The sequence below is a fragment of the Leptinotarsa decemlineata genome, unplaced genomic scaffold, assembly GCF_025532065.1.
Source record: "Leptinotarsa decemlineata unplaced genomic scaffold, Ldec_3_MD MMD2_tig00078346_RagTag_RagTag, whole genome shotgun sequence".
NCBI classification, from domain to species: Eukaryota; Metazoa; Arthropoda; class Insecta; order Coleoptera; family Chrysomelidae; genus Leptinotarsa; species Leptinotarsa decemlineata.
This window is the reverse complement of record NW_027412724.1, coordinates 4601500-4623839: the sequence shown is the minus strand read 5'-3', so window position 1 is coordinate 4623839 and position 22340 is coordinate 4601500. Positions and strand designations below refer to the sequence as shown.

The following is a 22340-nucleotide window of genomic DNA, read 5'->3' as shown; positions in this document are numbered from 1 at the left end:
ACACAGTGAAGTGAAAGATACAATTCGATACGCGAAGTGATCTAGTAAGGCGATAGACATCAAAATAATAGTTGAAGTGTTTGTTGTATTCAAAGTGAAATAAAGTTAAGTTTGATTATTCAGTGTAGTCAATTATTGGTGAACCCTCGGGTAAAAACGTAACAATATGTACATACACAAAATAATTAATACAAGAATTTAATAATAAATAACCTTTCCTTACATTATCATATTAATATACATAAAATTTAAGTAATAAGCTGAGCTTTTCTCAAGTTAAACAATTTCAATACTGAATAGTTCAACTTAGATTAGTTCAAGTTTTCACTTCTGTCGGGCGTCCCGAAACGCATACGTTTTTTATATTCATTTATTTGTTTCATATTAGATTATAACACTGGTCTACAGTGGTTTTGCTGCCCTAGATATAAGATTGATTTTGGGTGTATTTATACTCACAATTCATGAAATTATCAATGGTTTTGTAAGATTTGCTCTCGTTTTCTTTTAAATATTTATTTTCATTTTGCATTACAAAAATTCGAAAACAAGAAACAAAATAACAGATATATTTATAATCTCAGTTTTATTTGGAAAAAAAATATGATACTTTTAAGTAAATAGAGAGGGAAATTTCGAAAACATGTTATATTTCCATGAAACGCCTTTTGAGAGCTTTTCTTTTATAATTTTTCAGAGGACAATCTCTTTTTAAAGACCAGCAGTAATCGGGTATCATGTGACAATCCCATCGACCCTGATATCTTTCTTCCACTACTTTTAGATCCTGGTGGAACCGCTCTCCCTGCTCCTCACTTTAATATCCCAAATTATCTGGAAATTTATCCAAATGGTTGCGAAGATAGTGTAACTTGATACTCATATTTGCTCCTAGAATCTGAAATTTTGTCAGCATATTTTGTACAATTTCTTCATAATTTGGTGCTTTATGGTTACCTAGGAAATGTTCGACTACCAACACAAAACTTTCCCAAGCTTTACTTTCCGGAACAGTCATAACTTTAATAAAATCAGTGTCTTTCATCAATTGCTGTATTTGAGGACCATCAAATATTCCACCTTTCAACTTTTCCATACTAAGTTTTGGAAATTTTCTACAAATATATTTAAAACAATCTCCTTCCTTGTCCAAAGCTTTTACGAATTGCTTTATCATTCCTAACTTAATATGCAATGGTGGAAGTATAATTTTGTCTCTGCTCACCAACGGCTCTCTTATTACATTAGCTTTACCGACAGTTAAAGAATTTCTTTCAGGCCAAACATCTTGTTCCCAATGACGTTGCTTTGCTCTACTGTCCCACATACAAATGAAGCAAGGGTATTTCGTGTATCCACTTTGTTGACCAAGTAAAAAATTAACCATTTTTAAATCCACACAGATCGACCATTGATGCTCCGAGTAATTGATTTTTTCTAACACTAATTTGACATTTTCATATTCTTCTTTGAGTTTTGTGGAATGGGCAATTGGAATTAATGCAAATTTATTTCCATTATGCAGTAAGACGCATTTTAAACTTCTTTTACAGCTATCAATAAAAAACGCCACTCAGTAGGTTTGTATTCTTTCAAACCCATGTCCACAAGCAGCTTCGCAATATTATTACAGTATACCAATCCTTCATTTTCATAAAAAATTGTAATAGCTCACGTTCTCGTGTTCTGTACGTTGTAATTGTAACTGTCGGTGCCAATAAATTTTTTTCATTCAATCTTGAAGCTAACAGTTCTGATCCTTGTTTTGATAAATTCAGATCACGTATTAAATCACTGAGTTCATTTTGAGAAAACGACTTTGGCGTAGATGTTTCACCCTCCCATTCACTTCCACTGGTAGACTGATTCGATTTCTGTGAATTTGGCAACATCATTGTTTCTGAGGGCATGCGAATCACTTTTGAAACATAAATAGGCCGAGGGAGATTTTCACTGTGTAAAACAGGACATTTTGTAGACTGTAAGTCTGGATATCTCCACGTTTGATTACGATTAAAACCTTTAGCATCTACTACACAAAAGTAACAATCATCGAAATGATTCTTAGGATCCATGCAGACCAAAGAAATACCAAAGTCTAATCCAGAACGTCCTCCTTTTTTCCACAACCGCAAAGACTCAACGCAAGACTTACAAACTTTATTAGGAACCCATGATTTATCTAATTTGTTCAGTTTAAAACCGAAATATTCAGCATAAGTTTCCTTAACAAAGTCTGTGATATTTCTTTTTTGTTTTTTTGATATATAAATACCACAAATATAACAGAATAAACCACTACTATATTTGCACTTCCTTCGTGACAAACTCATGTTTAAAAAGACAAGATAAATATATTAGAACGGACACTCAACAATTGAAACAAAATATTAACATATAACAACTTATCCAGATTTCCGTGTTAGTACTTCAATATTATCAAATAACTGAGTTCTCAGCTGTTTTGCAGAGCAAGGAGCCCGAGAAGTGGGGATCATGTGATGTTTGTACGCGCAAAAAAGTTGCGCAGAAGCCTAATCATGACTGAGAAAATAATTTTTTTTTACTAACAAGCCGATTATCATTAAAAATACAAGATACGTAAAAATCATAAAAAATTGAGCACATTCAGTACTTTCATAAATATATTCGTGATTTAGGCACTCGAAAACATACAAATTTGCAAAAGATCCAGGGCAACACAGACATTTTTTTTTGTAGAGCTGTGTTATCAAATATATATTCTTCATGCATTCAATTTTGACTGAATTTGTTAAACTTTCTAATGTTATTCTATCTAATTTGCCCTAGTATTGTAGCGATTCACATTGGAGAATAAATCCATTTGGAAAAACGTTCTTAGGAAATTTATTCCACAAAAGCGCAGTACTCCAAATTAAAGATTTCTTAAACAGTGAAGTTCGAGATGTACTGAGATGAATCTCAAAACGATGAGCAGCCACAGTACGTCTCGTATATTTCTGATATGTACCGCTCTTGGTGGAATCAAATGTGCCAAGTGACTTATACATCTTTCGTGAAAGTATCTATAAAAGAGAGGCAAATCTTCAACCTTTCTTTGATATTCCAGACTATCAAGGTTGCAAGTAATGTTCTCGTTTCCAATCAGGCGGATGGCTCTTTTCTGGATGGAATCCAGCAGCTTCAGGGTATGCTTAAGGGGGAAGCTCCATACGTGAAAACAATACTCCACTGGTCAGATTTGAACTTTATAAAGTATCAAAGAGTTGCTGAGGTGTGTACAGTTGAACAGTGTTCCAAGCTTTTGAGAAGCAGCCTTGGTCTCAATTTCAACGCCCAACAAAATCATCGAAGCAGAAAGCGAATTGTGTATCCTGACATTATTATATCCGGTTCGGAGATATTTATCTTATCGTGAACTGTCTTCGACAGGATTTTTCAAGAATAACCAGGCATGTCATAATATATTTGCTGACACGAAACTGTTTCACTTACTCTGAGATATATAAAATTTCACCAAGATTGACAGCTCATCCTAGTTATGATCGATAGAATATAATCGAAGGACAATTTTAGTTTCAGAAATCCACAAGATCAACATTGGAAAATTACACGAACAGTTTTTCTTTTAGTTTTCTTCGAAAGATTCTCTCGGATACCAACATTACCAACGTTGTCGTTCGAAAATAACTATGTATTTCCGTGTCACTAGAATAGGGCGGAGTAGCTACTACGGAATAATTGATTCTCTCCGCGTGCCGCTTTTGTTTTATTGTCACGGCTCACTCTGCATCCTCTAGGAAGGAAGGATGGCAGCATATAATGTTGGAATTTGGTTGGTACTTTGGCTCTGTTGGCTGACGGATGCTTTTGTTTTGTCGTTCATTAAAACTATTCAAGAATGTTAGGCAAACTAGGTATGCGTAGTTACCAAATGTGGTTCCTTGTGGGCGAAGTATTGAAAGATGAGTTTTTTGAGAAGTGAAAACTGTTGAAAGGAGTTCTCATTTTTATCGTTATTGTAATTATCATCATGAATGTAAAACGCTAATAGAATGATCAAACAAAATTTTGTGATTACCAGATTCATCCTATTTTTGTATGGCAAACGGATCGCAAACATAATATTTTATGAAGGTTCAGGTCGTTTCATTACCTGCAGTGGCGTGCGTTTGGTATTCAATCAAAAATAATTGTTAAAACTATTTATTTATATACAATTAATATTGTTATAACATTTTAATTCAAAATATTCATATAAATAAAATATTCATATAATATAATAAATAGATATGATTATTTGAGAAGATATTGGGTATTAAAAAAAATTATGGTGGGTTATCATCAGATGAATCCGATGTGTCAACATTTTTTAAGGACTCCTCAGAGATTATTTTCACATCTTTCATTTCAAGTGTCGTGTTTCTTCTTGCAACGAGACTCTTTACTTGAGTACTACGAGTTCAATGGGAATTATTTCGCAATGATAAGGGGGGCAGACGCAAAATAATATTTCGTTTCTGCACCATCTTGTCGACTACATATTCCGTAAAACGAGCTTTATTTGAACATACTGGGGATAATAGTATTTTTTGACTTTACTTTCATCAAATCGTATATTTTTTTGTCGAACTCACTCTACGATATCTGCTTTTCTACATGCATTAGTCGGTGTTCTCCCAACTTTTTTGGAATAATAACTTGCATTATTCATCACAATCATAGTTAGGAATGAGGTCTAACATTTTATCAAAATTTTATTCAAACACACGTCTTCGTAGTAATCGCCAGAATGCTTTGACTCAAATATCAGTAAACCACCCTCAACAAAATCATCAACACTTCCAATGTGGGTAGTAATCAGTCGCTTTCCTTTTCCAGAAGGTAGGTAGACCAGTCTTCTAAAACTGCTTGACATGAGCCTAATGTTTTCCACATTTGCACTAGAGTATCAGCGGTACACGAAGGATTTTGGTTTATGAGTGCGTCATACACATTAAGACTAATAATCTTTTCGATAACAGAAAAAGCGCATTTACTCAGAGAAAACTGAAGTGGTCATTTCAATTCACACTAAGTACAATTTACTAATAACAACAATGATTAAGGCGATTCTTTGATTCTTTCTTTTCTTTATCATTAATTCATATTCTTCAGAAGACTTGTTCATTTCCTGAAATGGGTGAAAATCAAGTTGACTGCATGAACAATATGTGAAATGCTACAATTAGCATTTTTTTCATGATTCCCATTTTGTATATCTCTCAGAAATTGGCAATCGAGAAACATGAAGAGTAAAGAGCTATTGCGCCTGATGTTTCTAAGGCATTTGACCGTGTGTGGCATGAGGGTGTACTGGCCAAACTTCGATGCTATGTCTTGTCGGATCAATTATATGTTATGACTCTCTGTCTTCCTGAAAGAACGTTCCCGGCAAGTGACCGTCGATGGATATCTCTAATACTTTCACCATCAACGTTGGTGTTCCCCAAGGATCCATATTGTCTCCAACCCTCTTTTTATTGTATATCACCGACTTATTGGAGAAAACGAAGAATCCAATATATTATTTTGCTGACGACAGCACACTTGTCTCGTCATTTCATTTGGATTCCAGGACATCGGCTGCGGATGCACATCTTCACCGGCAGGTGAATATCTCAGTGAGGATCTAGAAGTGATTTCAAATTAGGGTGAAAGTAACCAGGTTTTCTCCAAAAAGATAAATGTCTCCGAACCGGATATAATAATGTCAGGCTAGACAATTCCACTTTCATGTTCGATAAGTTTGTTGAGGGTCAAAATGGACACCAATATGTCGTGGCACAGTCATGTCGCTGGAATTGCAAATACTGCTTCTCGAATGCTTGGAACACTGTTCCGAACCAGAAAAATATACACGCCTCAGCAACTTTTGATGCTTCATAAAGCTCAGACCTTCTTTGGAGTCTCGTTTTCATGTTTGGAACTCCGCCACTAACCATACCCTGAAGTTGCTGGATTCCATCCAGAAAAGAGCCATCCGTCTGAATGGAGACGCGAACATCACATGCAACCTTGATAGTTCGGAAAATCGAAGAGAGGTTGGAGATTAGTCCCTCTTCTATAGATACTTTCACGGGAGATATTCAAGTGACTTGGCACATTTGATTCCACCAAGAGCGGTATATATCAGAAATATACGCTCATCGTTTTGGGATTCAACTCAGTACACCTCGAACTTCATTGTTCAAGAACTCTTTCATCTGGAGAACTGCGTTTATGTGGAACGTTCTCAGAACCTGCGTTCCTGAGAACGTTCCACATGGATTTCAATTTATTCCAAATGGATTTAATCTCCAGCGATTCAAATCAAATATGAATCGCTAATTTCGCACAGGCACCGCTCTTAGAGCGGCTTAAGAATTTTCCTGTACTGCTTGTACAGCTTGTCCTTAAAAAACTATATATTGCTACCTTAATTTTTGTCGCTGTTTTGCAATACGTTGCACGTCTTTCAACATATTGTTTCATTCCAAAATTTCTTCTTCTATGAATGTTTGAAAATACGTGTGCATCTGAAATTTTTTTTTTTTGAACAGCGCTCTTCATGATACACAGAACTGAGGCTAATCAAAATGACGTCATTTTTTTTGAAACTCCCTATGAGATTCTGAAAAACATACTTCCTTATGGAGTTGTTACTAAATTATTGTTTTACTTTTTTGAGAGTACATCGAAAATTTATTAAAATTAGTGGATAAAATGAAAAGTTACAGATACTAAAACCTTAACGACCCACCTAAAACTGACTAACAATAAAACCAGCACTCACATTATAAGTAATATCGAAGGTAATTGATGTGTAGCTCCCTCAGCTGCTTCCCTGAAATAAAAAAAACTTCATGAAAAATGAGAAATAACATTTCCTATGTAAGACCATCATAAAACTGTTTTCACGTTAGTTGTTTCAACAGTTTTTCGTTGGAATCCTTCTGTATTAGTATTTACTAGAGTAGGAATAATGTGAAACTTTTCAACAATATTTTACCACGTGTCTCAACACATTTCCTAAACGAAACAAATACACGACAGGAAATTCGTCGAGAAAGTATGACCCAATCATCGAATAAGTATTCCGTTTTATCGATAAAAAACGTACACAGGCACGAGGTCTAGCGTAAACTTAACAGATGTTTGTATACTCAAGAATGTGTCGAAATAGATGGGATGGTGGGTGCGTTTATTATAAAATAGTTTCGTTGTTTGTTTGCATTATATTGTAAAATTAGAATAAATTCAAGGCAAAGGTTTCGGCAACACAGAACCAGAAATCTCGTTGGATTTGTGAACATTGAGAAAAATGTGGGTGGTCAGTTGTATTGCATGCAAAAATACACCTGTGAGTGGTAAAAAACTGAGTAAACTAAACATAATTTACTAATAACTATGTTCCAATTTATTTAGTTTCAATGATCTACATTCTGTATCGCTTCTTCGTATCGCTATGTCTGGAGCCAGACTAAAAGTAACTAACCTATGTTTCATCCGGTGAAATACCACCAGGATGGTGGTATTGAAGACACTGAAATGAAGAAATCCATGTGTCAGTATATAATCAATTGTGCCAAACCAAACAGGGTAACATTTTCTGAAAGTAAAACATTTCTTCATTCTGATTTCCTAGCCTGAAGTAATATGAAGAACAAGACTGATTTTGCAGACCGTCGCCTCGGGTCGAAATATCTTGAAAAATTAAAGCTCTGAATCGAGAAACCAGAAATCGACAATTTTGGAAATACGCAACATTTTTGTACCACCGACTTTCTAACTTTAGAGGTTTTCCAGATCTTGAAGGTTTTTTTTCCTGAATAATACCGTTGAAGAATTAGGACAGTTTTTTATTAATTCATTTTCATTTATCTTTAATTATGCGAATGGTTGGTTGTGATAATACGAAGAGGTCATATTAATCAGTTGCTCTTTATTCAAAAATATCTTGAATCAATTATTCTAGAAGTGACTGGATGAAACGAGAACAAAATACTTCATTCAGGTTCCGGAAAGAACTTACGATTGGGATAGACTTGTCTGGATCACGAAGGCGATATTTCGGCGTGAACTAGACATGTATAGGTATATAATCTCCTGTCGCATCCTAATCATTAATTTTCGTATTTAATGCATGTAAAGTAATAATACTCAAACAACTGTGCTGGTTGGCTTCATAATAATAAAAGCCTGTATCGAACCGACTTTCTGGACTTGTAGCTGTTATTCGTTTCAAACTAGATATAATTTACTCCTCGTATGACTGTTATATAGATTATATGGCAATAAGCTGTGGAAATGTCTACTTTTGGCCGTGTTCACCCCCAGCTATCAATCACATTCAATGAGACTATGCAAACGATCAAGTATACCTCATCAGCGAAGACCTAGAATAGGGATATATTGTTCTCTCTACTGAAACGTGGAGTAAGTATTTGTTTCATAATGTTCCTAATGCTTCCTAATTTCGTAACTAACCACCAAATCAACCTCAAAAACAAGTTGACAACGTTGCACGCACAGTCAGAACAAGAATGAAGGAAAACGAAGAAAATTAAATTATACAATAAGAATAAGTTTTACGGTGTTGCCAAGTTCATATCTAATGTTAGTGAAGATTCGACCATTGTTTTTACTCAATGTTCAAAAAATTGCTCACATAAATGTAGTTTTCACCTATGCTTTATTCCAATATCACTTTGAATTTTAGAGAGGTCATAGTTTTCCTCTATCTCGTGGTCATCTTGGTGAATATCATTATGGTCGATTTGAAAAGGCTTATATGCAGCCCTAATTCCTTCATCCATTTTTCTTTAATATTTAGGACATACTGCCTGTCTCTCCTCAATATATTATCGTTTCCTTGGGCTAGGATAACTATGTCAGTCGCATAACCAAATTTTATGACATTCCAGAAATGAAGATACGCTATTTATAACAAATTGTTTATATTGAACAGACTTTAGAGTCATTGACTCTCCAAGATCGCATTTTCTCTTTATTTTTCACGTGGTAAATCCTTCACCAATTCTTTAATTTCACATGCCATTAGCTGCTTCCGAATATTTACGACGGAATATAAAATATGTGTTTAGAAAATATAAAAAAATAAATTAAAATTGAAAGCATTTTGATATTACAAAGTTGTTCCGGAAGTTGACAGTTTTGTTTAAAATTGATGCATCCTGTTCTTGGTTCAGCAGCTAATTTTAATTTCGCCGTACGATGTTCATAAACGTGTGGAAGAGTCTGTTCTGCATGAGTAAGTCCTCTTTCAACGCATTATGTATTGAAAAAATTGTTTGTTACAGCACTGGCTGTTTTCCTTTCCTATCTTGAGCAGTCTAAGTATTAACATATTTTCATTTTTGTTATATGAAACGGGACACGTTTTGGCATTGTCTTTGATGAGCCGCTGTTTTCTTTGTGAATATGGCACACATTATTAAATCTTGTTTTATGATACTTTCAGGGCCGTTGCTTGTATCTTTGAATTCAAATAAAACAAAATGTGTGACATGTCATCGAAATTTTTTAGTGTTCGAAAGAACTATTGATGCCATTATGTGTGGAATATAACATCGTTCAAATGTCCGCCACGGCTTCTCTGGGTGGAGCGCATCCGAATTTGACCGATAGCATAGATTATGATGGCTTTGAAGTCAGCTATGGTTTGTGGCTTATTTGCATACAACTGCGACTTGAAAAACCCACGAGAAAAAGTCTAACGGAGTCAAATCGCACGATCTCGGTGGCCTGGACAACGTCGTTCTCGAAGAAATATGGAACGATGATGCCGCCAGCCCAAAATCCACACCTAACAGTGACTTTTTCGGGATGCGTTGAATGCTTATGTGGATTGGTATCTCCCAAATTCGACAATTTTATTTATTCACGTACCAATTCATCCAGAAATGGGCCTCATTGCTGATTATGGTCAGTTGCCAACTGCTCCAGAGCCCATTCAGCGAACACTCGTCCCTGTCTATGGTCGTTTACTTTCAGTTCCTGGGTCAGTTGAATTTTGTACAGGTGCAGGCCCAAGTCACGGCGCAAAATTCGCTAAGTTATGGTCTGCGAATGGCCGAGTTCTTGTGAGCCAAGCGAAATGGACTACTTCAGATTATCCTGAACACTCTCACAGGCAGCGGCGATGTTTTCGGCATATCTTGCGTTTCGTCGACGCACAGTTGTTGGTTGATCGTATACTGAACCAGTGAACTCAGATTTGTCCACCACATTGCAAATAGAAGGTAGGATAATAAAACAATTTTATTATTTTCACAAGTTGTTGAATGTAGGTGCAACAAGATGGCCGTTATTAATTTTCAAAGTTTGGAAGTCCCTGTTGGAAGACCCTATATAATGGTACTGGCAAAAGTTTGATTTAAAAAAAAAAATAAAGTCTTCCTTTCCAACAATGTGGATAGTACGACTCAAAATATCAAAATGTATTTTAATGTTTCGTTTGTATGATGATGAAGGATGGTGGCCAAGACTCCGATATGAAAAATGCCAAAGATATAATTGGAGCTATTGCCCCGTCAGTGAATACTGAAGATATAAACACGTTCAGGATTGGAAGAAGAGGTGTTCAACCACGACCCCTGAAAGTAATTCTGTATAGACGAGAAAACGTCTATATGATATTGAAAAATGAACAAACTAAAAATTTCAATTTCAATGTTCAGATTAGTACCGATAAGACAATTCTTCAACGTGAATATTTGAAAAAGGTTCTCTTGCAATTTAATGAACGAAAACAAAATGGCGACGACAACATATACATCAAATATGTTTATGGCGTTCCTTCTATCAGTAAATCAAAAAACTCAATTTAAGATTCGGTCACGTGAAAATTCGTTCTTTGAATAATTGTTTTGGTGATTTCAAAGACTCTATCAATAATAACAAAATTCCAATAATTGGAGTCACGGAAACATGGCTCGCTCCAGAATATCCAGATAAATTTGTTACTATACCTAACTCCAACTTGATACGTATGGACCGTGATGCTAGAGGTGGTGGAGTATGTTCTATTCGGCAAATGGTCTAGAGCAGCTATGGATTATATTCAATATAAACAAACAAAAAGTAGCCTCTGGAGTTGTTTATCGCCCACCAGGAACAAATGTAGAGGACTATATGTAGGAGTTAGGTGATGTACTGAAACGAGTGTATTTGGAAACATCAGCTGTGGTGTTAGTTGGTGATATCAATATTAATTTGTTAAACTGTGATTCTCGCGACACTCAACTATTCACTGCTCTATTTTCGATATGAATCAAATTGTAGAAAATTTTACCCGGATAACAATTTCTGAATCTCTGATTGATGTCATTTGCATTAGTAAAGAAGTAATGGTAAGAAATTCTAATACAATTGATATGAATGGTATAACTGATCACCTGATGGTATTTTGCGATATTGATTTCGAAGGTGAAGATACTTATGATAACTAGATTTTTTTATAGAAATTTCAAGAATTTCAATCATGAACTTTTTTCTCAAGATGCTGCTAACTTACCATGGGGTGATATTGTGACTATGCAAGATATTAATTCCAAAGTGAATTTTCTTAACGAATGCATCATTATGCTTTTTGATAAACATGCTCCAATTTTCACTGTAAACAGAAAACAAAAAGCATCCCCGTATATAACTTATCAAATTGATGATGAAAACCCGTGACGCAGTAAAACGTGAAAAAACAGCATATATACAATTTGTTTTGAACAAAAATAAAAACAATTCAAAAACGACATGGAGAAATCTTGCAGATTGGGGTGTTACTACAAAATCATCCTCGCAAACCAATAGCCTGCCAATTAAACTAAGTAGACCTGAAGAAATCAATGACTATTTTTTAAACGTGCTTTAGGTATTGACAATGGAAATATCAAGATGATTTCTTTAGTGATACCACATTGTATTGATGAAGTTAAACATATTTTCAACGAGTCCCTCAGATAGGGTATTTTTCCAGATGTTTGGAAGGTTGCTAATATAATTCCAATTCCGAAAAAGAATGCATCTACCACGTTCAGTGATCTACGCCCTATCAGCATTCTGCCCTCATTCTCTAAAATATTCGAGAAAAATGTTTCCCGTCAAGTAAGAGCTTTTCTTGAAGAAAATCGAATACTCCCGTACGAGCAATCTGGGTTCCGCAAAAAACACGGAACACAGACTGCCCTCTTGAAAGTAATTGACGATCTTGCGAGATTCAGGGATCAATCAAAAGTCACCATTTTAGTACTGCTTGATCAAAATAAAGCTTTCGATTTAGTAAATTTCGATTTACTCATCAGCAAGCTCAAGTTCATAGGATTCGATGATATTTCTCTTAAATGGATGACCAGCTATCTCACAGACCGGTCACAGAGGGTCAAACTGAATGATTACTCATGGTCATCCCTAAAATAAACAATCTCAGGTGTACCGCAGGGGAGTATTTTAGGACCCTTGATGTTTTTAGTGTTTATTTTTGATTACCCCACTTTCTTATCAGATTGTCAAGTACATCTATACGCATGTGATATACAGTTATATTTGTCTTCTCATAACACCGATACAGAAAGTTGCGTGGCCAATATAAACACAGATTTGTACAAAACATTCCTTTACTCGGAGAATCATGGACTGAACATCAATCCAAATAAAACTTTGGCCTTATGCATAGGTTCTCAAAGACAAATAGTTGAAACTCAGTGTAACTTTAGGCTCACTCTCGATAACGCAGACATTGACTGGGTAGACAGTGCTAAAAATCTTGGCGTAACCATAGATAGCTCTTTGTCTTTCCACGAACATGTAACGAACATTTTCAAAGTATCATTCTTCAAACTCAAATCGCTATCCAAATTCAAGTATCAGTTATCAGAAGAAATGAAACTCAGGTTAGTTAAAACTCTTATTTACCCCCATATCGAGTATTGTTGTTCGGTGTATTACTATTTTTTGCCGCAATATAACAAACAGAAGTTACAACGTATACAAAATGCTTGCATGCATTTTATTGTATTGCATTGTATACAGCATGCGAATCGATGCTGTATACCATATGGTGAACATGTCACACCATTTTTGTTAAAAATGAAGGAACTGAATATCAGGTACAGAGTCCAATATTTGATAATTTTTTTTTGTTCAAGTTGCTTCAAACTAAAACACCTAGTTATTTATATAGTTTATCAAGCAGGCATTCTGACATACATATGGTCAATTTGAGAATTAACTCCTTCAACATACCTAGGCATCGTACTTTCAAATTTCAAGGATGTTTTTCTTATATAGCCCCTTATCTGAATGAAATTTTACCACTTTTTAATCATAATATTCATCGATTTAAAAAAGAAATAAAATCACAGATGCTTACTGCTCAGTGCTAATTGAAAAAATTCAATGTACGGTAATGCAATGAAATTTTTAAATTGACCAAAATAATGTTACGAATATTAAGAGTTATTAGCAACTATATGATCTATTTTTTTTCCTTCTTTATCATTGTTATGATAGTAAATAAGTATTTTTATAATTATTTTCTTACACTCACTGTATAATTTTTTGGAGGGTGGAAGACTTTGTCTAAACCTTTTCCTTTTATGCATAAATGTATTTAATGTATAATAGACGATATTATTATTATTATATTGAATACATTTATGGAATATTGAAGTAACGCTTTATTGTGAGATTTTCGCTGAAAAGTTTTCAAAATGACAACACATGTTTCACTATAAAATGTTTCCTCAGACGTATTTACGAGTTATTTGCATACGTTATGGATTTTCATCATCAGTCAATTCCATCACATTAATATATTTATGAAAATTATATTTCTGATTTTTCTATAAAATTAATAGTTCAGGAAATAATTGAGAAAACGTAATATATAATGATTTTTCACAAGTAACTGTAAGTCGAAATATTGGAAATCAATTCGTCATTAAGGGTAGGAGAATTATTTGCTAAAATACAGAAAATCGATATGTGGACTTGAATTGAAAATATTTTCTTAACTAGGAAGCGTCATTGAAAAATTCGCAATAGTCGTTTCCAGTTATTGTTTGAAAAATTGAAACTGAGTTGAATCTGCTATCCTTATCACGATCAATCGTAGATTTCGCATCAATGGTTTCTAGCGATAATTTTAAAGTTGTTTAAAGTAAAAAAAAATCACTTATTGGTTTCAATATCACTCGTTTCGAGACTCCTTGGAGGAGCTTGTTTTGTACTAAGATGTATCAAAGATATTTCTTTTTAAACGGTTTTATTTAGCTTGCCCTGTTTGTTTGGGTCAAATTTAGTAATTGAAGTTTGATCCCTTTCCCGTTGACAGATCGATCTGAAATTTGGTACACACATTCAGTTCTGATGACAATGGCGGATTACATATTGCTTCACAACTATCTGAATATGGGTATCAGATGACAGGGCCTCACTAGTAAAATAGTAGTACACTTTCAAAAAGATACAAATTCAAGATGGCCGCAGCCATCTGGGTATCAAATGACAGGACTCGACTAATAGAATAGTAGTATACTTTGAAAAAGATGCAAATTCAAAATGGCCACAGCTACAAAATGGTGCATTACATATTACCTTTAGTACTGAGGCACTAAATGAACCAAACAGATTGAGAAGAATTGAGTTACAAGAAGCACTTTGACACACACGTATTTCGATCACCAAGTGACCATCTTCAAGAGGAAGATCAAAGTAAACATGCTTACAATGTTATCCTTATTTATATCATAGATACCTCTTCTAGGTACCTGCTTCTTAAGTGTCTTAAATTAATTTCACAATATGTCCTTATGTAATAGTCAGGTAAACCTAATAATTAAAATATTATTTTAACTAGCTATAAAGTATACTATTAGGTATTGGTCCACCATCGGTATTCATAATATTAGTATATTTACTTATTTCTACACTCTCGTATAGGTATCTAGATGCATGTTGTTAACTTGTCTAACTAATCTTAATGAACTAAAGTCTATGGAATGGTTTTGTTGCAAAATATATGATTAGCGACTGCTGATTTTTCAGGTCTTCCATATTTTAAATGTGCTAAGTATTCCTTATATCTTATTTTAATAAATCTTTTTGTCTGTCCAGAATATTTTGCATCGCAGTCCTTACATTCAATTAAGTAAATTCCAGACTTTTCCAAATTCTCGACTGTCTTTTGGATTGCCTAAAAGGCTTCGTAGCGTATGACTTGTTTTAAAAATCACCTTCATACCTAGTTCCTAGAATTTTTTTTCAAAGTTCTTCGTGTATTGGTGGTATGGAACTGAGATATATTTGATCTCAGGGCCAAAAAAATGTATAACCTACATAAGTAGGTCAACTTGCCTGAAATTATGATCCAATAAATATGGCTTGAAATTGGTAATGCTAAGTTACTGATTGTTCTATATTCCCCGACGGCACATATTCTCAAGCAAAGTATCATTGGCGTGTAATTATAACGCTATACGAAAGAATGATTAAAGAGTTGGCCGGCCATACACAAACAACGTTCGATAATGCACAAACGTGTCGCCTTAAAGCTTCAATGTTGATGTCTATTGATGACTCAACGAGCAACAATGTTTGTATGGCATGTTGTCTCTGGGACGGTGCGTGAGAACTGTTATTATAGAATACACTTACATTTCAAAGCAAATGATACTGACCTATGTAACATTCTACTGGGGTTTCGAACATGAACATGACGCCATCGATCATTTACAGGAATCGGTGGCGTTTATATTAATCTAGTTAACAAGTGCCATTTCACATGAATTCGCTTCGCCTCAAATTAATTGAGGAGCCATTCGATTCGATATTTCACATGACGTAATTTACGATTTCAACAAAATTGCGCAAAAAATTGTTCAATAAAAGTTATACACAATTTAAAGAAAAAAAGAGACTGATCAATAAATGTAAACTTTCATGGCCGGAGATAATTGTGTGAAAGGTATTTTCCGGGTTTTTAGGCCGTGGTCTGCAGGTTTTTATGCCTGACGTTTCATCTACCGCTGCGGTAAACATTATCAAAAGCGATGTGGAAACGGTCGCAGTGTCCAACAAGTTGATGCTCGAGTTGTTGTTCTCGTTGTACCGAACACATTAACTACGACGCAGGTATTTGACTCTCGTTTTATATTATTATTAGTGGACGTGGCTTGGTTTCTCTCAATTGGATTACCTGGGCTTGTTTGTGTACCTTCACGGACAGGTAGCCAGATTTTATTAATGTTAATTGCCACCTCTTTTCTATTGAAATTATCCCTGTGTTTTTGAATTTCTATTACGTCTCTTTATACTCTCGGATAGTAATTTTGAGTTTTATCGGGTTACACTGTATCTTCGAATGAGATAATGTGCACTTATTTTCATGGTTCCGACACGCAGCTACAAGGAGTCCACTATATCGCGGAACTCTAAATCCAGCCGCCTCCTTGGTTAAAGAGTCAGCAATGCGATTACCTTTACTCCTGTTGTGCCCATTATCCTGAGGTGGATTAAAGGACACGACAGGAGTAAAGATAATCCCACTGCCGACTCTTTAGCCAAGAAAGCGGCTGGAGTAAGAATTTTAGGACCCAGTGGCACCTCTGACTTCGACAATTGCGGAACTAGCCAAACGTTACACCCATGCTCAATCCCTAAAGAGATGGGATGAAATCAAAGGTTGCAATCTTGCCAGGATCACCCTGGGCGACCCTGGGAAGCTGGCGCCGAAGAAATATCTGGCGATGACCAGGAAAAATCTACGCTTAACAGTAGGATTTCTGACTGCCAACTGTCAACTGAAGAAACACCTCCATAATATGGGTCTAGTGGACACACCTCTATACAGTATTTTTGAACAGGAAGATGAAACTGTCAGGCATGTCCTATGCAAGTGTCCGGAGTTATGGTCAATGAGAGAGTGTGTGTTCGGCGAGTCTTGGCCAACACCTGCCGATATAAAGGAGATGTGTCCCAGTGACCTGTCTGCCTTCCTGGCGGACAACTCCGAGGACAACTCCTCGGAAGGATATACAATGAGTCACATATGTGCTGTGGTCCTACACTCACACTCCCTATTCTACAGATACAGATACCGGGTGTTGCTAAAGGTTCTCTGGTGTCCTTAGCTGACCTTAGTCAGTGTTTGCCTAACTATTGGTTTCACATCGTGTTTCTCTAAGATTCAACCAATCCGATCTGTAACATTTTTAACATAGGGAAGGAAAGCTATCCCCTTGACCCGCCTAGCTGGGATTTTTATGCGTTCTGTCTCTTGGGTCGTATGGCCCGCTCGAATTTTCCTTCGTTATACCCATTCCCTTTGAAGGCATTCTTTATCTGATTGAGTTCCTCAGGAAGATTCTCAGATTCACAGTTACGTCGTTCTCTCTCAACCAACGTTTTATTTACCACTCTTTTTTGTTGTTGCTGGTGATGGTGGTTAGAGTTTTACGAATATTTTCAATATTTGGAACACTTTTTTGAGATATTCGCAGAAAAGTAATGTGCATCTATCAACTTCAGAATCTCGGATTTCGAAAACTAGTCATATGGATACCTGATCATAAGGTCGAATTTTACAATTTGACAAAATTTCGGAGAATTTGACGGAACGCAATTTTTCATAATAAAAATGCAGGGTTGTTAAATAATGATGGTAACCTTGATTCTGAATAATCTTCACATTATACGTGTTTTACAAGTAACTCAAATTATTTTATTGTATATTGTACAAATGGATACAAATTCAATGGATATCATTACATTATCATGTTAGCGTTTAATTGGAATACCAAACCGCATTTTTTATCATTTACGCAACACCGATTTATGCTATATATTTTTTGTGTTGATTGTTTCAATCCAGTCTGCTAGGATTTCAGAACCTATATAATAATTAGAGTCCATTCATTTGTTTCAAGCTGTGAACAGCGAAACAGTAACTTTTTTTAATTCAAATGGAACAAGTTGGTTTATGGAATAATTAGGTCTGCCACGTTACGTACACTTGAGAAAAAAAAAAGCTAGCAGATATTAACGTGGCATGGCGGTTTTAGTTGAAATAACCGTTACTCAAACGCATGCCCACGATAGGTCACTTATGGTACCTTGAGAGTAATTTATATAATTTATCTCAAGGTCTCATCGCTTCTTCAATGAGAATGATATTATATGTAGTTATTTTTTTCTTTCAGGATATCCTGGGAAACCCATGTTGCTCCAAAGAAAATGAAACGTAAGTGAATTATGAATAACAACTTTTGTCAGTTAATCAATTTTTCAATCCTTCTTTTACATATTTGTGACTTTTGATACAGCTATGACTTTAGGGTTGTACCTCTGATAGATTGTAAATGCAGTGATAGTAAATAGCGCATTATTCAGGACTTTGATGTTCATGATGTTCATTTAGAAGTAATTTTAGTATCTGCATCCTTTTCAGAATATCAATTCCAACTTTTCACTGACGAAAAAAATAAATAAATAATGAAGTTGCTCTTTAGTTAACCCGAAAACGTTAAAAGACAGATCGATACGCTATAAAATGTTTCGAGATTTGAACCAAACCCACGAATGAATGAATATGTTGGGGTTTTTTCTTGGTACAATTCGGGAGTAGAAAGTATAATTTTTTGTTACACCTATGAGGTACTAGGTTGCATTAACTGTTACTTTTTATTCGTGGGTTGTTTACCAGAAACACTATTTTCCCACAATAATGCATGTGGCGAAATATCAAAATACTGAAGGTAATTTCTTTAACACTTGAAACTGTACAGGGCGTTCCAACAAAAACTTGACTCCCCCTGTAAGTCAGAAACGGACGTGTAATCGAAAATTTCAAAGAACACTTCAATTTTTATTTCTAGGGGGACTTATTCTGATATGGAAATCATACCCGAAACTTCACCCTCCTGCGGTTAGCAACTACCCCCCCTCTATTTTTTTAAATGGCATGGGAGGTCAAGTGATACATAATTTGAAAGTTCTTTTGTCCCTCTAACACCTCTGTAATTTTATTCGAAATTGGTTCATTCGTTATTGAGAAATTAAATGATGAACGTTTTATTCAAGAAGAACCAGAAAATTTGCTGTCGTTCATTTTAATGAGAAAATCAACAACAAATAATATCAGTGGAAACAAAATCAACGGATAAATTGTTCAAAATGACCTCCACTTAGTACCATACAATAATACAGTCTACTCTCGAAAGCGTTCCGTACATTATTCAAGATGTGCGGAGTCAGCAATCGGCATTCCCGAACAATTCTCTGTCGCAGGTCTCCTAGATTTGTAGGCTTAGTAGAGTACACTGCGACTTCAGATGTCCCTACAGAAAAAAGTCCATCGGTGTGAGATCAGGTCATCTAACTGCCCACTCAACTAGACCCCTTCTATCGCTCCAACGCATTGGAATACGTTCGTCCAAAAACTGTCTCACCCAAACATAAAAATGTGGGAGTGCACCATCTTGTTGGAATGTTATTTCATTTTCCACTAAATTATTATCATTTTCTAAAATTTTTGTAATAATAGGATCTGCACAGTCTTGTAATAGATTCGAGTATCTATGTGTATCCATCGAGATTACCTTCAATAAAGAATGTTCCAACAATATGATTACCAAGAATGCAGGCCCAGTCATTCAATTTTTATGGAGTTTGTTTATGTGTTCCCATCACCAAATGAGGATTCACATGGCTCCAGTAACGACAATTATATCTATTCACTTCACCATTCAACATGGAAGAACTTTCGTCTGAAAAACATGTATTGTATAATAGGTTTGGGTTATTGGTAAATTTCTTACTGAACACCTCACAAAACTGAAGCCGACGATCAGGATCATCTTCGTTTAGTTTCTGAACTAGCCTTATTTTGAAAGGATGGAATGAAAACTGTTGGACTGCATTGTTAAAAGCTCAAATCTTGATTACAACAATTTTTAACAAGAATGACGAGAAGGACAAGAAAAAATGTTTACAGCAAAAATTTTTATTTTATACCTAATTAATAATGATAGTAACTTTAATGTTGATTCATTCATATTTCGCAAAAAATAACGAGTTACAGCGAAAAAATTATAATAATTTGTTTCTCTCTCTGGGTCTGATCTGCTTCATTTTCACATAAAAAACACCTACTTTTCCAATCAGTTGAATGAACCTTTCGAAGTTTTTTATTTGGTGGAGGACATGCTGATGTAGTTTTTTAAAGCATCAATATATCCTTTATTGATATATTTTTGTCTGCGAACTGAATGCACGTAGACAAATTCGCGAGCATTTAAATACTGAGATAGTCCATCCGCTCTTTCGGCAAAAGCAGATTTCAGCATTTATATTCCGCTTGTTTTACAATTTCTGCTAGCCTGGAGCTTAATTGAAAACTAGATCCGATTTTGATACGAGGCTGTGTAACAAACTTTTACCATTAATTTATTTTAAAATATACGATTGAGTATTCATAATTGATAATACATTGAAAAATACTCTCTGTGTTTCAATATTCAAATGCCTCCGAATCTTATTCACTGGTATCTCTTTTTCACATTGTGCACCAACGCTATTGGAATCACTACACAGGAAAAAGTCTGCGTTATCACACTCGTTATTACTATTATTACTTGTACAAGGTCGTCACATTTTAAACAGATAACAAAAATTTCAAGTAATTATAACTGAACCAATATCGAATTTCAACAATAAAATCGCGATCAGTTCCTGAACTGAACATTGACGACACAACGGCGATACTTATCGCCACGTGCTATTCGTCACCGTAACATGACTTCAAATTTGATTTTATGACTCTTCAACAAATTATAAAACTCAGTTAGCAAAAATTATCTAATACGAACCGCCAATTCCTCAGTCCATGTGGACTAGTTGGTAGCAGCATTATTTCTCTGTATTGGTTTTTTTTGCCTTTGAGATGCCGATAGCTTTAACTATTCATAATACAGGTTACTTCGACTATATGAATCTGTTAGGGAAAGGTACTGTTTTGCCTTGTGTAATTACACCCACCTCTTACCGTTATACCTGCAGTCCCTTGTGGCCCAAGTTTGTAATTGATCTTCTTTTCAACTATATAACTTCAAATTTATGAAAATCAAAGCAAACTCTGAAAATCAATAATTATTTTATCGAATAATCAAAAAACCAAGATCTCATAAAAACTTATTTTTTATGTATTGTTAACAGCACATTTCAAAAGTTCATATAAAGTATAATTAACTGCTCCTGGATTCCGAGGTATAAATCTTAGGCGCTCCATCAATATCAGTGACAAAAAAGGTATATTCTTCATTGAAAGGACAAACTTATAAAATCACTTTAAATTCATGAACTAAACTATTGCAAAAGTAATATCTCAATTGATAGCAACGTTTAAAACAACTACTTGCGTACTGTGTCCCCTTTCTATGGACTGTTGAAAGTTGCATATTCAGCTTGTGAGGAAGTCCGGAACAACCTTTCGAGAACATCCTTCCATATGAAAGGAATCGATCCACGCACCTTCCTTTTCTTTAATTTCAGTTTTCTCCTTCTGGAGTGAAGATATTTCTTCACTTTTTATTATTCAATCAAATTAAAGCAGCTCTTTCATATTTTTCAAGGAAAATATTGTTTCTTTTCATTCATACCACCCAGTGTTTTACTTTTCTTTTCCATTTCGCATTTTCTTCGTAGCAACACTTATTGTATGTGATTACCTAGGACAAGGATATATCGAAGTGTTTCTTCTCCCTCTACTTGGGAGCCGTTTGACTTGTCCATTTTTTGAGGCTAAGGAAAACTCTGCAGCCTCATGTGCTCATTGCATTTTTCTGCCCTCTGTTCACGACACCTATTCCAACATTTTTTTCTGTGAGGTCTGCAAAGGTCTGTTGGGTGTTTGTTATATTCGTCTGGGTATAATTTGAATTGACGTACATTCCATGCCTCTTATCCAGTGCGTATGGTGTCCTCTAAATGGGCAATATCTAGTAAGTAACCCTGTAATTCCCTATCCAATCCGTCTTGTTGAAGCAATTCTTCAGTTCTTTTTTTAGGCTGTCCCTTCAAAGGTTTGCCGGTGTGAGTTCCAGTTCTTTATATATTTCTTATCGGCCCATTTTCTAAACCAGCCCCGTTCCAAAGATTCTGGTACCCACACAGCTGCTTTAGGGTCAATATTATAGTGAAAGGATATATTTGTGTGGCTATCGAGGGCGTACTAGTATAAAACAAATATTTTTTGACGTTAATTACTACCTTTTGATATCATTTTTATTAAATTGTTATACATTATAGACCCTCCAACATAACGT

General features: G+C 35.1%; 1 protein-coding gene across 1 annotated transcript in view; it reads left to right on the top strand.

The window, feature by feature from the left end:
• CdGAPr (GTPase-activating protein CdGAPr) overlaps positions 1-22340 on the top strand; it is a 142530-nt gene that overhangs the window by 30409 nt on the left and 89781 nt on the right. Inside the window, exon 2 of the mRNA XM_074185792.1 lies at positions 18219-18259. The gene's annotated coding sequence lies outside the window, so the exon portion shown is untranslated. The remainder of the gene's footprint in view (positions 1-18218; positions 18260-22340) is intronic.